Raw genomic sequence first — 9,904 nt, forward strand, 5'->3', positions numbered from 1 at the left:
GAGGGTTCTTCCTGGGAGTATCTTTTCCCTAACCCTGCATTGCCCAGAAGCAGATCTTCCATGGGAGAGACAATGGCTTTATTTTCTACCCTGATATTTCCATCTCTTTCTGAATAACACTGAGGATAAGATGTTGAATTCTGATCAATCTGTCAGAAACATTTATGTAACAGTTACCATATTAATGAGATATTTACTTTCCATGGCAATTCGGTCATCCCCTCTAGCTTTCACTTCCACCGAAGGTACAGAAACCTGTGTGTCAAAAGGGTAAAGTCAGGTGAAGATTTATAATTCGAGTTTTCACGTGACAGATCTTCCATAACTGAACCTAGTTTAAGATGGTGAAGTCAGCTGTTACCTTGCCAGTTTCTGTCATTAGTTCCTCCTAGATATCCCACTGGCCTACACGTTACTGCCAAGGTATGTGAACTGACTCACCTCTTGCAGCTCTGACGCATGCTAGAGCTGGGAGTTCCTGGGATTCTCATTAGGTTTTTTTCATAGTTAATTATTAACTCCATCTTTTTTGTGATGCTGGACAATCTGTTTTTAATAACATATTGCTTGAACCATCCTTTAGCACTATTTCATCAGCGAAATTTAAATCTTCCAGAGTTCTGTGGCTGAGCTATGCATTGCCTAGGTCACACCAGACTACATTTTTCTCCTCATAATGAAGTCACTGCCAACGTGAAACTGGAGAAGTGAGAGTGCAGCTCTGACACCACTCTGCATTCCCTCTCAGAGGATCAAAAAGTTCCCTGAAGGGCAAATTCAAAGAATCTTTGGCTTTTGAAACTTCTAATAGCCTTTGCTTGATGTGGGGAGTTTAATTCTGTACAAATCACAACTGCAGTAAGAAGACCCAAGAAGCTGCATACTTTGAGTCAGCAAAACATTTCACATTTACACCTCTTCAAGAGCTGTTATAGCACATTAAATATATATATATATATATATCTCTAGTTGGGCACGTAAGCTTGTGTGAAGAGGAGACCGGAAGCCAGCTCTCATGGGTTGCATTCCCATAACTTCCAGTGACTCACATTGCCTGGCACTATCATTTGTTAAAGCAAGAGTGATGTGGGGATAATAGCTATTTACTAAAAACAGGAGTGTGATTAGCTTTAATTAGCATTGTCAAATGACTTGAGATTGTCAGGTGCAAGACGTGGGAGAACTAAGTCTTATTAATTACGTTATTTCCTGCAGCTTCAGGTGGCTTGGCCAGTCCAGTGACACTTCCGGACATGAAGCTGCTCCAAACTTCTGATATATCTTGCATCAGCAAGTGAAAAAACTCTCAGATAAGTCAGGCAGATATGGGCATTGAGTAGAGGGTCACAAAACCAGAACACAAGAACAACCAGCTCATATACTATCGGGATAAGTGTCTTAAGCCACGCCCTGACAAATGAGGAACAAAGTCAAAAAAGACACTGCGGAACCCAGTGCCCCTAAGTATCAGTCCACCAGGAAAACTGCATTTTCTGCCCTACCAAATAAGTCAAGCTGCAGAACATCTTCAATTGGCATCACACCATCAGCAAATGTGCTTATTTTACCAGCTAAATGTGTGTTCTAAAGAGCTGAGAAGGCCTTAGGATTCAGAGTAGTCCATCTCTTCAATGGAATTGTCTTGGCTTCTGGAAGGAAAAGGAAACCTATCCTTAGTCTTTAAGTTACTGTGATTAGATCTAAAAGACAAGACCTCAAAATTAACAAGAACAAAGAAGAGGGAACATCTTGAAGGACCAACCTGCAGGGCTTTGTCAAGGGTGCAAAAAAGAAAGCTGTGTTTTTTGATATGGTTTCAAAAGTGATAAATGCACTCTGCTAACAGATTTCACCTCGAATCTCACTGGTCAGCTTCAAAGCAGCTAAGACAACTGAAGTCCTAATCTTTCAATTCAGGACTCGACTTTGTGATCCTTTTTGAATCCCACTGCTCTAGCACTTCATAGTTGACATCTAATGAAGACCTTGCTTAAGCTCAAGCAAACATGGGCTTGCCACCTAATGACTGAGGCACAATGAATGCCTACCCTTATTGACATTTCTTGAAGAGGCTTCCTCACACATGACTGAAGGCAAGGCCATGATTTAATAACAAGAAATAAATGGTTTTTACTCCTCTGCAATCCTTGCAATGCTTGTGGAGTACCACAATAGATCAAGGAGTTCCCACTTTCTAAACTGCTAGGCCAGGATCCACACCAGAGTGACCAGTTCCTTAATTAAATTCTCTCTCAGCAACAAGTAGTCTGACACCCATGAGTCAAGAAGCCTTTGAGGGAATGTGGATTTACAGGTAGTGATGCTGTCTTCCTCAGTACAACCCTGACACAACTTCCCACTCCAAACAGCAAATAAAGGAAATCACTGATCCAAAAACTGGATCCAGAGGATATAAGGGAGCTCAATGACCAATAAAGTTTTGCCAATACTACTCAGATCATGGCACCATGAAAGAAATACCCGCAAGAAAAGTGTATATATAAAGTAGAAGCACTTGACATCTTCATCAGAAGAAAAATGTCTCTACCTTCCTTGGAGCACTCCCAACTTTAGCTTCAAAGTATGAAGATTCGATTTTAAATGGTCTTTCAGCAGGAGACAAGAATGCTTCAGGGATCCAACGAGAAAGGAAAAACTGTTAATTCCCCATTAAAGTATTACCACTGCATAGCAAACGTTGTTTAAAAGAAACAACAGGCATGGATGCCAACATGATGAGGTCTTAAACAAAGTAAATGGAGTGCTATGCAAGAGTGAAGTGACAAGAAATGTATGTCCTCTCCAGGCAGAATCCTCTCACGGATTACAAGCACAAGTTCTCTCAGTATTTGCTTGTTTACAAGCATCTAATTTAGTAAAGGCCTCTCTGTGGTACCCAGTATAAACTTTAAGTAACAGTAAACGCATTAGCGGAAAATCCTTATCTGGAGCATGTAGTAGGAGTTTGAAGAAGGCAATGTCAGGAAGGCAGGAATATTGCCCACCCCCATGTTTAACTGCTATCTGCAAGTTAAGAACACCATCTTAGTGGACCTTCCTCTTTCTGTATTTTGGGATAGAGGCCAGAAAAAAGTGAGGACAGACTCACTCCTGTAAATTTGAGTGGGGGGCAGGCGATTCAACCTTTTCTTCTCCATCACAAATTTCACATTTTAAACTAGAGCATTTTAAACTCTTTTGACTCCCCAAAACCAGCATTAAAATTCTAAGCTATAGACCCATAACTTGCTCCATGGCTACTTCTGTCATCTCAAACTCCCCTGGCTTTTCTGGATCAAAGTCGAAAACTTCTGTGGAAAAGCCCAAGATGAAGAACACTCAGCATTTCATAGTCTGACCCCAGATCCCATCACGGCTCTCTACAGAAGAAGCTGCCACACACCTAATGAGGGGTAACAGCACAGACCAGCTGAGTTATCCCTGTTCCCTGCAGTGGACTGGTTTTCATGCAGCATGTGCAGCAACTGCCTGCCTTTAACACCAAGTATCATCTAGAGATGAGGATCTTCTCTTCACGGATTGTGCCTAGCGCCCTGCAACTTGTCTTTTGCCCCACCGAGCAGTGATGTCACTTCTAAAGCGCAGAGCCACCGCCGGGAAAGGCCTGGTCTCCAGGGACTCGAAGCAGCCGTGTGAGTAAATAGAGCAGTCGCATGGCACCTCGTCCTGGGCAGCAGCCAGCCTCGGGCCTGTGCTGGCAGCAGCCCAAGGGGTCCCGGCAGACCCCGGCGCCCCACGCCTAAACCTGCCTCGGGCACGGATCCCGTCTGCGATTCGCGATGGGCGAGAGGTTTGTTTGCCTCTAACTGCTGGAGCAGAACGGTTAGTTAGGACGGACCATTCCCCCCCCCCCCCCCCCCCCCGCGCTACCTGGTGCAGCATCCGAGGCGCCGGCCCGCCCCCTCCCCCACCGCGCCGCGCACAAAGAGCCCCGCTCCGCGCCCGCGCCGCCTCCTGTTGATTTTCTCCCTCGCCAGAGGCGGCCGGGGGAGGCGAAGCCTCCGCGGCTCCCCGCGCCGCTCGCTGCCCCCCCGGGCGCGGACCTGTTGCCCTCCCCGCCCGCGGCCCCGCAGACAAAGGCCGCCGCTGGCCGAGCCCGCCTCGCCGCCAGCCCGGGGGGCGCCGCAGGCCCCGGCCCCCCCGGCGGCGGGGCTCCCCTCAGGGGAGGCGGCCCCCGAGAAAACGCTCCCCGCGGGGCCGTTAGTGGCGGGCAGATCCGCCCCGCCGCCCCTCACAGCCGCTCCCGGGCCCGCGCTGCCCCCCCTCCCCGGGGGGGGGAAAGGACGGCGCTGTGGCGCAGGTCGCCGCGGCGGCCGGCCGGTCCCCCCGCCCCGGCCGCGCCTCAGCGCCCCGCCGCCCGCCGCCGGCCCCCTCCCGCCCCGCGGCACTCACTCGTCGCGGCTCGGCCGCCTCGAGCGCGTCCCCAGCGCAGACGGAGCGCGGCCGCCGACGCGCACCAGGCAGCCCCGCAGCGCCCTACCCCTCCCCACCGGCGCCCTCCCCCTTATAGCCGCTCCCGCGAGCCTGCTGGCCCTGAGCGCCACGGCGGCGCGCCAATCGCCGGCCGCTGGCACATAGCAACACCCCGGCGGTTGGCCGCCGCCAGCCGCAGCCCATTTTTTCGCGGCCAATGAGGCCGCGCGGCCGGCGCTGCGGCTCCCGCCCCCCAGCGCGCACACACACACACAAACCTCTCCCCGCCCTCCCCGCCGCTGGAGGAGGTTGCCTCGCGCAGGCCAACAGCTGGGGCGGCGGCAGCCAATGGGAGCGGCCGCGGCGCTGCCGGCATGGGAGCGCGCGGGGGGAACAACAAACAGATGCGTCTCCCCTTAAAGGGGCAGGCGCCGCCGCGGAACGGCTGTCGCTGCCTTTACTTTCCGCAAACAAAACGCGCGAAAGTGAAGTGGCAAGCAGAGCCTTCCTGAGCAGAAACCCCTCCAGCCGAGGAAGTTTGGACCAGAGACAATCTGTACATACTGTACCTACAGCGAACGTCCGCTCAGTAATACACCAAGATGTAATGGGTAGCAGCAATAAAGATATATAAATTCTGTATTTGCATGCAAAAGCAATAGCTATCTGCCTAGAATATATGTGCGTGACAGCAGAAGACGATCACACAACAAAATCCTGCCAAATATCAATAGGACTCAAAAAAGTACCTCTTCCAGGCGCTCTGCAAAATCACAGCCCCCAAGCTTAAGGGCGGGATTTTAATAAGTGACCAGTGAATGAGGATCACAGTTTTTGATTAGCCAAACTGATAAGCCTTAAAATGACCCAGTTTTTCAGCAGGTGCTAAGCTGCTCTCTGAAAACGCAGTTCATTCCACAGTTCCTCCTTTCCTCCACTACTGTCACCCTGCAAATGTAATTTGAAGTACTCAGGGTCAATAAACACTTCCAAAATTCCTTTTGGCTTTTACCAAGGATTGCAAGTGAAACGTTGGAGGGTTATAGGAAAAGGTAGAAACAGCAGTTACTTTCTAATACAGTTTTACTTCTGTTTTTAAATGCCAAGGCAATTAGTCTGCACTAACTAAACATAAGGTAATTATTATGACCTGCTTTACACTGAGGTCATTTCAGACTCTCCCCTAAGGTTAACGCCAGCAGCTGTTTAAACAGCAGCACCACATCACGCGATAATCTGAAGGCAGGAAGTAAGAGAGACGGTGCTTACCCGTACCGACAGCTTTTAGGTAGATCAGTCCTCAGCTGGCTCCTGAACTTCACCTAAGATTAACCTAACTCCTTAAATATACCATAGGATTGTAATTAGCACAAGGAGGTAAAAGAAGAGACAGCATGTGTCATCTGGAAATCTCCATCAGTGTCATCCTACTGCTTACCGTGGATTTTTTTCAGTGGTGACCTCGGCAGTCTTGCACCCAAGTGCTCACTAGACCCTGCACCGAGAGCGTGTGTGTATACACGAATGCACGCACGACACGCAGGCGCCCGGCAGCGCACACGCACGCACCTAAGCCAGGAAGAAGTGCAAAGCAAAGTTAAATGCAGTCACCTCCAAGCACTGTAATTACAAGACAGGAAGAGCAAATTGTGTAATTCAAAGGCTTCTTACCGCACTTTTTTCTAGTTTCAGTTCAAGAAAACACAGGTACATCATTGCATTTAGTAGCTACTGATAACAGTAATTCACCACTGTATAAGACATTATTAAAGTCACACTTAACACCTGCCCTTTTCCCACAGAAAGGGATAGAAGCTATATATTAACTGGGATATATTTGATGATTATTGTCCTAAGTGTATTTCTTGCTCTAACACTATATTGCCTTAGAAAATCCATAAAAACATTAACTGATTTTATAGCTATGACTTCTACCAAGAGGATGATTCTCTGCTGTGAATACTACACTTTATTGGTAGTTGCAAGGGCAATGCTCTGTTCCCTACATTAATTATATGGAGAGTAAGTAATGGGTGATACAAAAATATTTCTATTTGTTGTGATACTCTGCTCTTTTTTTTAATATGTAGGTAGAAAAATCACCTCACACCTTGTGATAGAAAGCAGTATCTCCTTTCATACAAGCAAAAGCCCTCAGATATTATCACTAAAATGGAATTTGCATGCCAGCTAGCCAAGGTACTTTATAAACGTTTTTTGCTGTTGTTTATAAACACAAAATGGCATTTTCTCCTGCAAGTTAATCCTACTACCAAGTACAACTTAAATATCCTATTAATGAACATTCAAGCACCACGGTAGTTCTAAGTCACCTATTTGGAAAGAAGAACAACATACGCATTCAAACGACAGGAAATCGTCCTGTTATCTTTGGACTATCTGCTACGAGAGCAACCATACTCTGAAGGCTTACTTTAAGCTTCTTCTTTTCTTAAGATCTTTCCTCTTTAAGCCCAGCGACAAGAGCTAACACAGACTTTTAGAGCATCTCACCAGTGCTAAATGAAGCTGTATTTTACAGATCTGGACAAGCTTATGTGCAGGAAGTGGTGAGAACGTTTGCTTGAACTTCAGATCACCAAGACTCCTCATAACGGGTAACCACAAGTATCCAGAGTTGAAACCATCAGCAAAATAAATTTATACATCCTTAAAGAGATCCTCTGCATAACAGAGAATCTTTTTTCTTTCCTCCTATGTGAAGATGAGCTGCACCGTAGAATTTTCAGTTCGCTAATAGAAAATATACCTTATTTACAAGGAGCACCTCAAAATCACTTGTCTGTATGTATATATAAATATATATATATATAAAATGAAGTTCTCTATTGTTATGAATTTGCTTTAGAATGGTGCTTTATTGGAATTACAGTGATATAAATCTAGGGGATAGCACAACTTCACATTGTGGAAAAACAAACACAATATATTAAAAAAGCCCAACATTTTTTCTTTAAATTATTTACTAGTCTGGCTCATGAGAAGTGGAAGCTTTCCAGTGTTAACAGCTTGGAAAAAATAAAATATATTTGGTCCTAGTTACTTTCTCATTGAAGCTTCAAGTCACACCTTTCACATTTGATTCTGCACCACAAAATCCGGGTTGTAAACCGGTTGCAAGCACAATTTAGCAAGCATCACGAACACACTTTTACCGAGCTAAGATGCTGGGAAACTGATTTGTTTTAAATAAGAGTCTGAATTTGGGGTCTAACCTGCTTGACAGCTCAGCTTTCAATTTAAACAGCTAAGCAGTAATTTTCACTTCTCTTCATTTGCAAACATCCCTTTTTAGAGCCTAAGCAATATATATGGCAAGGATTTTTTTGGTCTTCCTCTATAGTTTCAGAAAAACTTAAATTGATACAGTCAGTGTCTGACATCAGTTTTGGCTTTTATTATAATTTAGACTAGAAGAGTCCTTTCTATTTGATAAGGCATGACTGACTGGGGCTAATTTTTCCTATTCCACTATCACTGCAGTATTGGGGGGGAGTATCAAATCACTCATGGAGATATTGCTTTAACACTTTAGTGCTGTGTTAGAATTTTAAGCAGCACTTAGAAACCTCTTAAACATCTCAGTTTCTCAGCACCCTCAAATTTTATTTGTAACTGATGTTAGGGGCTTTAGGGTAAAGCTAATTAGCCTGATATTGCTTTTGCTTCTTTATCTTTAAAGCAGGGATATCACCAACTTTTTCATAGACATTATGAAGCATAACCATCTTCAAGTACTTCACATCGAATGAAAGGTGCTTTCATATATTAACAGTGATTTTTTTTCCACTGACAGCATTGCTATTTTTGGTCAGACAGAAAAAAAAAACAAAAAAAACCCCCGCAAGTGTTCATAAGTACCTTCCCTCCAAAACTATTAAAATACCTGACAGCAAAGTCATAAAACACTCACTATCCACAGAGTCCTGAGCATCCTATTTCACACAGCACTGTTCAGCGCGTTAGGCACTAGGGCACCCATGAACCCACTGTCCGGCTTACCTAGCCCCAGAGCCGGGCCAAAACTCAGTCTGCAACTGGGCGAGCATCTGCCTCAGATTTCATCTCTGCATTGCAGCTCCTGCATCCGCCTCCCCATCAACTCCCATGTAAACCCACAGGGCCACGCTGAAAATGCACCAAAAACCAGCGGGGCTCTGGCGGCCTCCTGCGGCAAATAGGAGCAGGACAGGTAAAGAGAGGCCCGGCTGTTATCCTGGTTTTGTTAAGATTTGGTTTTGTTTCTTTGAGCAGGGAATTTCACACGCCCAGTAAAACCACCCATTCCATGCAGGCAGGAATTTCCAGGGACAAACCAAGATCTGCAGGTTTGTACTAACGCGTATGATGTTGCTCACCAAGTCGGAAAAGTATATCCTGAAAATACCCCAAACAAATGCTTTATGGCTTTGCATAAACAGAGTGTAAAGAGCTCCTGCATATTCTGTTGGAGGACCAAGTCTTAGTACTACGGATTCACAGCAGGTTACACTATCAGAAGTGATCACACATTAATGCTTTCATGTTAAAAGACATAACAGGACAGATGTGAATACGCATTAATGCTTCCCGGTTCCCTATTCTGGTTTACTAGCCACGTAGCATGCTTAGTAAGAAAGAAAACACTGCCCAGGGCAATTGGGGAAATAGTCTCTTATCAGCCTGCCAAAATGCTTTAAAAGCTAGTATGTGTCGTGACATATGAAGCACACACTTCACCTCTCTTACCTAATGTGAAGCCTCAAAGCTTTAAAATTACACTTGACCTTAAAACCTAGAACTTAATGTAACTTAACAGAAATCTGGTAGGAAAGCTGGAATTTTAATCCTCTAGGACTAGAGGAAATATTAACCTGCTTATCACGAGGAAAAAGAACATAAGTATCAGAGGGCCATATCTGTGGAAGACTATCTAATGAAGGACAATACAAAACCGTTTAAAAACTTGCACAAATGGAGTATCTGCTAACATGAACAGATTTAAAATATAGCTAGCTTGTTGTCGCCGGTTTGGGAGCAGGTATCTGCAGGTACTAGCTGTCAACAGCCAAAGGCTTTTTACATTCCATAGTTCATTGATCACTGTTCTTTTGCACAAGCCTACAAAAATGAGGAGGAGGTAAAAGATTCACTGTGTGGAGGAGACAGTTAATTAGAACAGGTCTTTAAGACATTATGAAAAAGTATTTCAGAATAATTTAAAGGTCACAGTAAGGTTATTTTAAAAATTAAATCTGAATTACCACATATTTACTATTTCAAAGATCAAATAGAAAACGATGGTTCTTAACTAAATTAAAAAGACAGATCAAACTCTTTTACAATGTAGGCTTGTTTCGATCTCAGGCCAGTTCCTGTGGTGCAGTATCTTATATGCACAGAAAATTGAACGTTTTCATTTCCCCCATTCAGTTCAGATGCGATATACATACACAGATACGATACCCTC

The 9,904-nt window shown here is 45.1% G+C and overlaps 1 protein-coding gene across 5 annotated transcripts in view; it reads right to left on the minus strand.

Moving 5' to 3' along the window:
• YPEL2 (yippee like 2) overlaps positions 1–4,535 on the minus strand; it is a 40,586-nt gene extending 36,051 nt beyond the window's left edge. For 2 of the 5 annotated variants that reach the window (XM_064523157.1, XM_064523156.1), the window contains exons 1-3: positions 4,414–4,535; positions 1,569–1,649; positions 198–255 (exon numbers count right to left, since the gene is read on the minus strand). The gene's annotated coding sequence lies outside the window, so the exon portion shown is untranslated. The remainder of the gene's footprint in view (positions 1–197; positions 256–1,568; positions 1,650–4,413) is intronic. The other 3 variants (XM_064523159.1, XM_064523158.1, XM_064523155.1) reach the window with 2 other exon arrangements.
• Between the last annotated feature and the right edge of the window lie 5,369 nt (positions 4,536–9,904).

The sequence above is a fragment of the Dromaius novaehollandiae genome, chromosome 19, assembly GCF_036370855.1.
Source record: "Dromaius novaehollandiae isolate bDroNov1 chromosome 19, bDroNov1.hap1, whole genome shotgun sequence".
In the NCBI taxonomy this organism is placed as follows: domain Eukaryota; kingdom Metazoa; phylum Chordata; class Aves; order Casuariiformes; family Dromaiidae; genus Dromaius; species Dromaius novaehollandiae.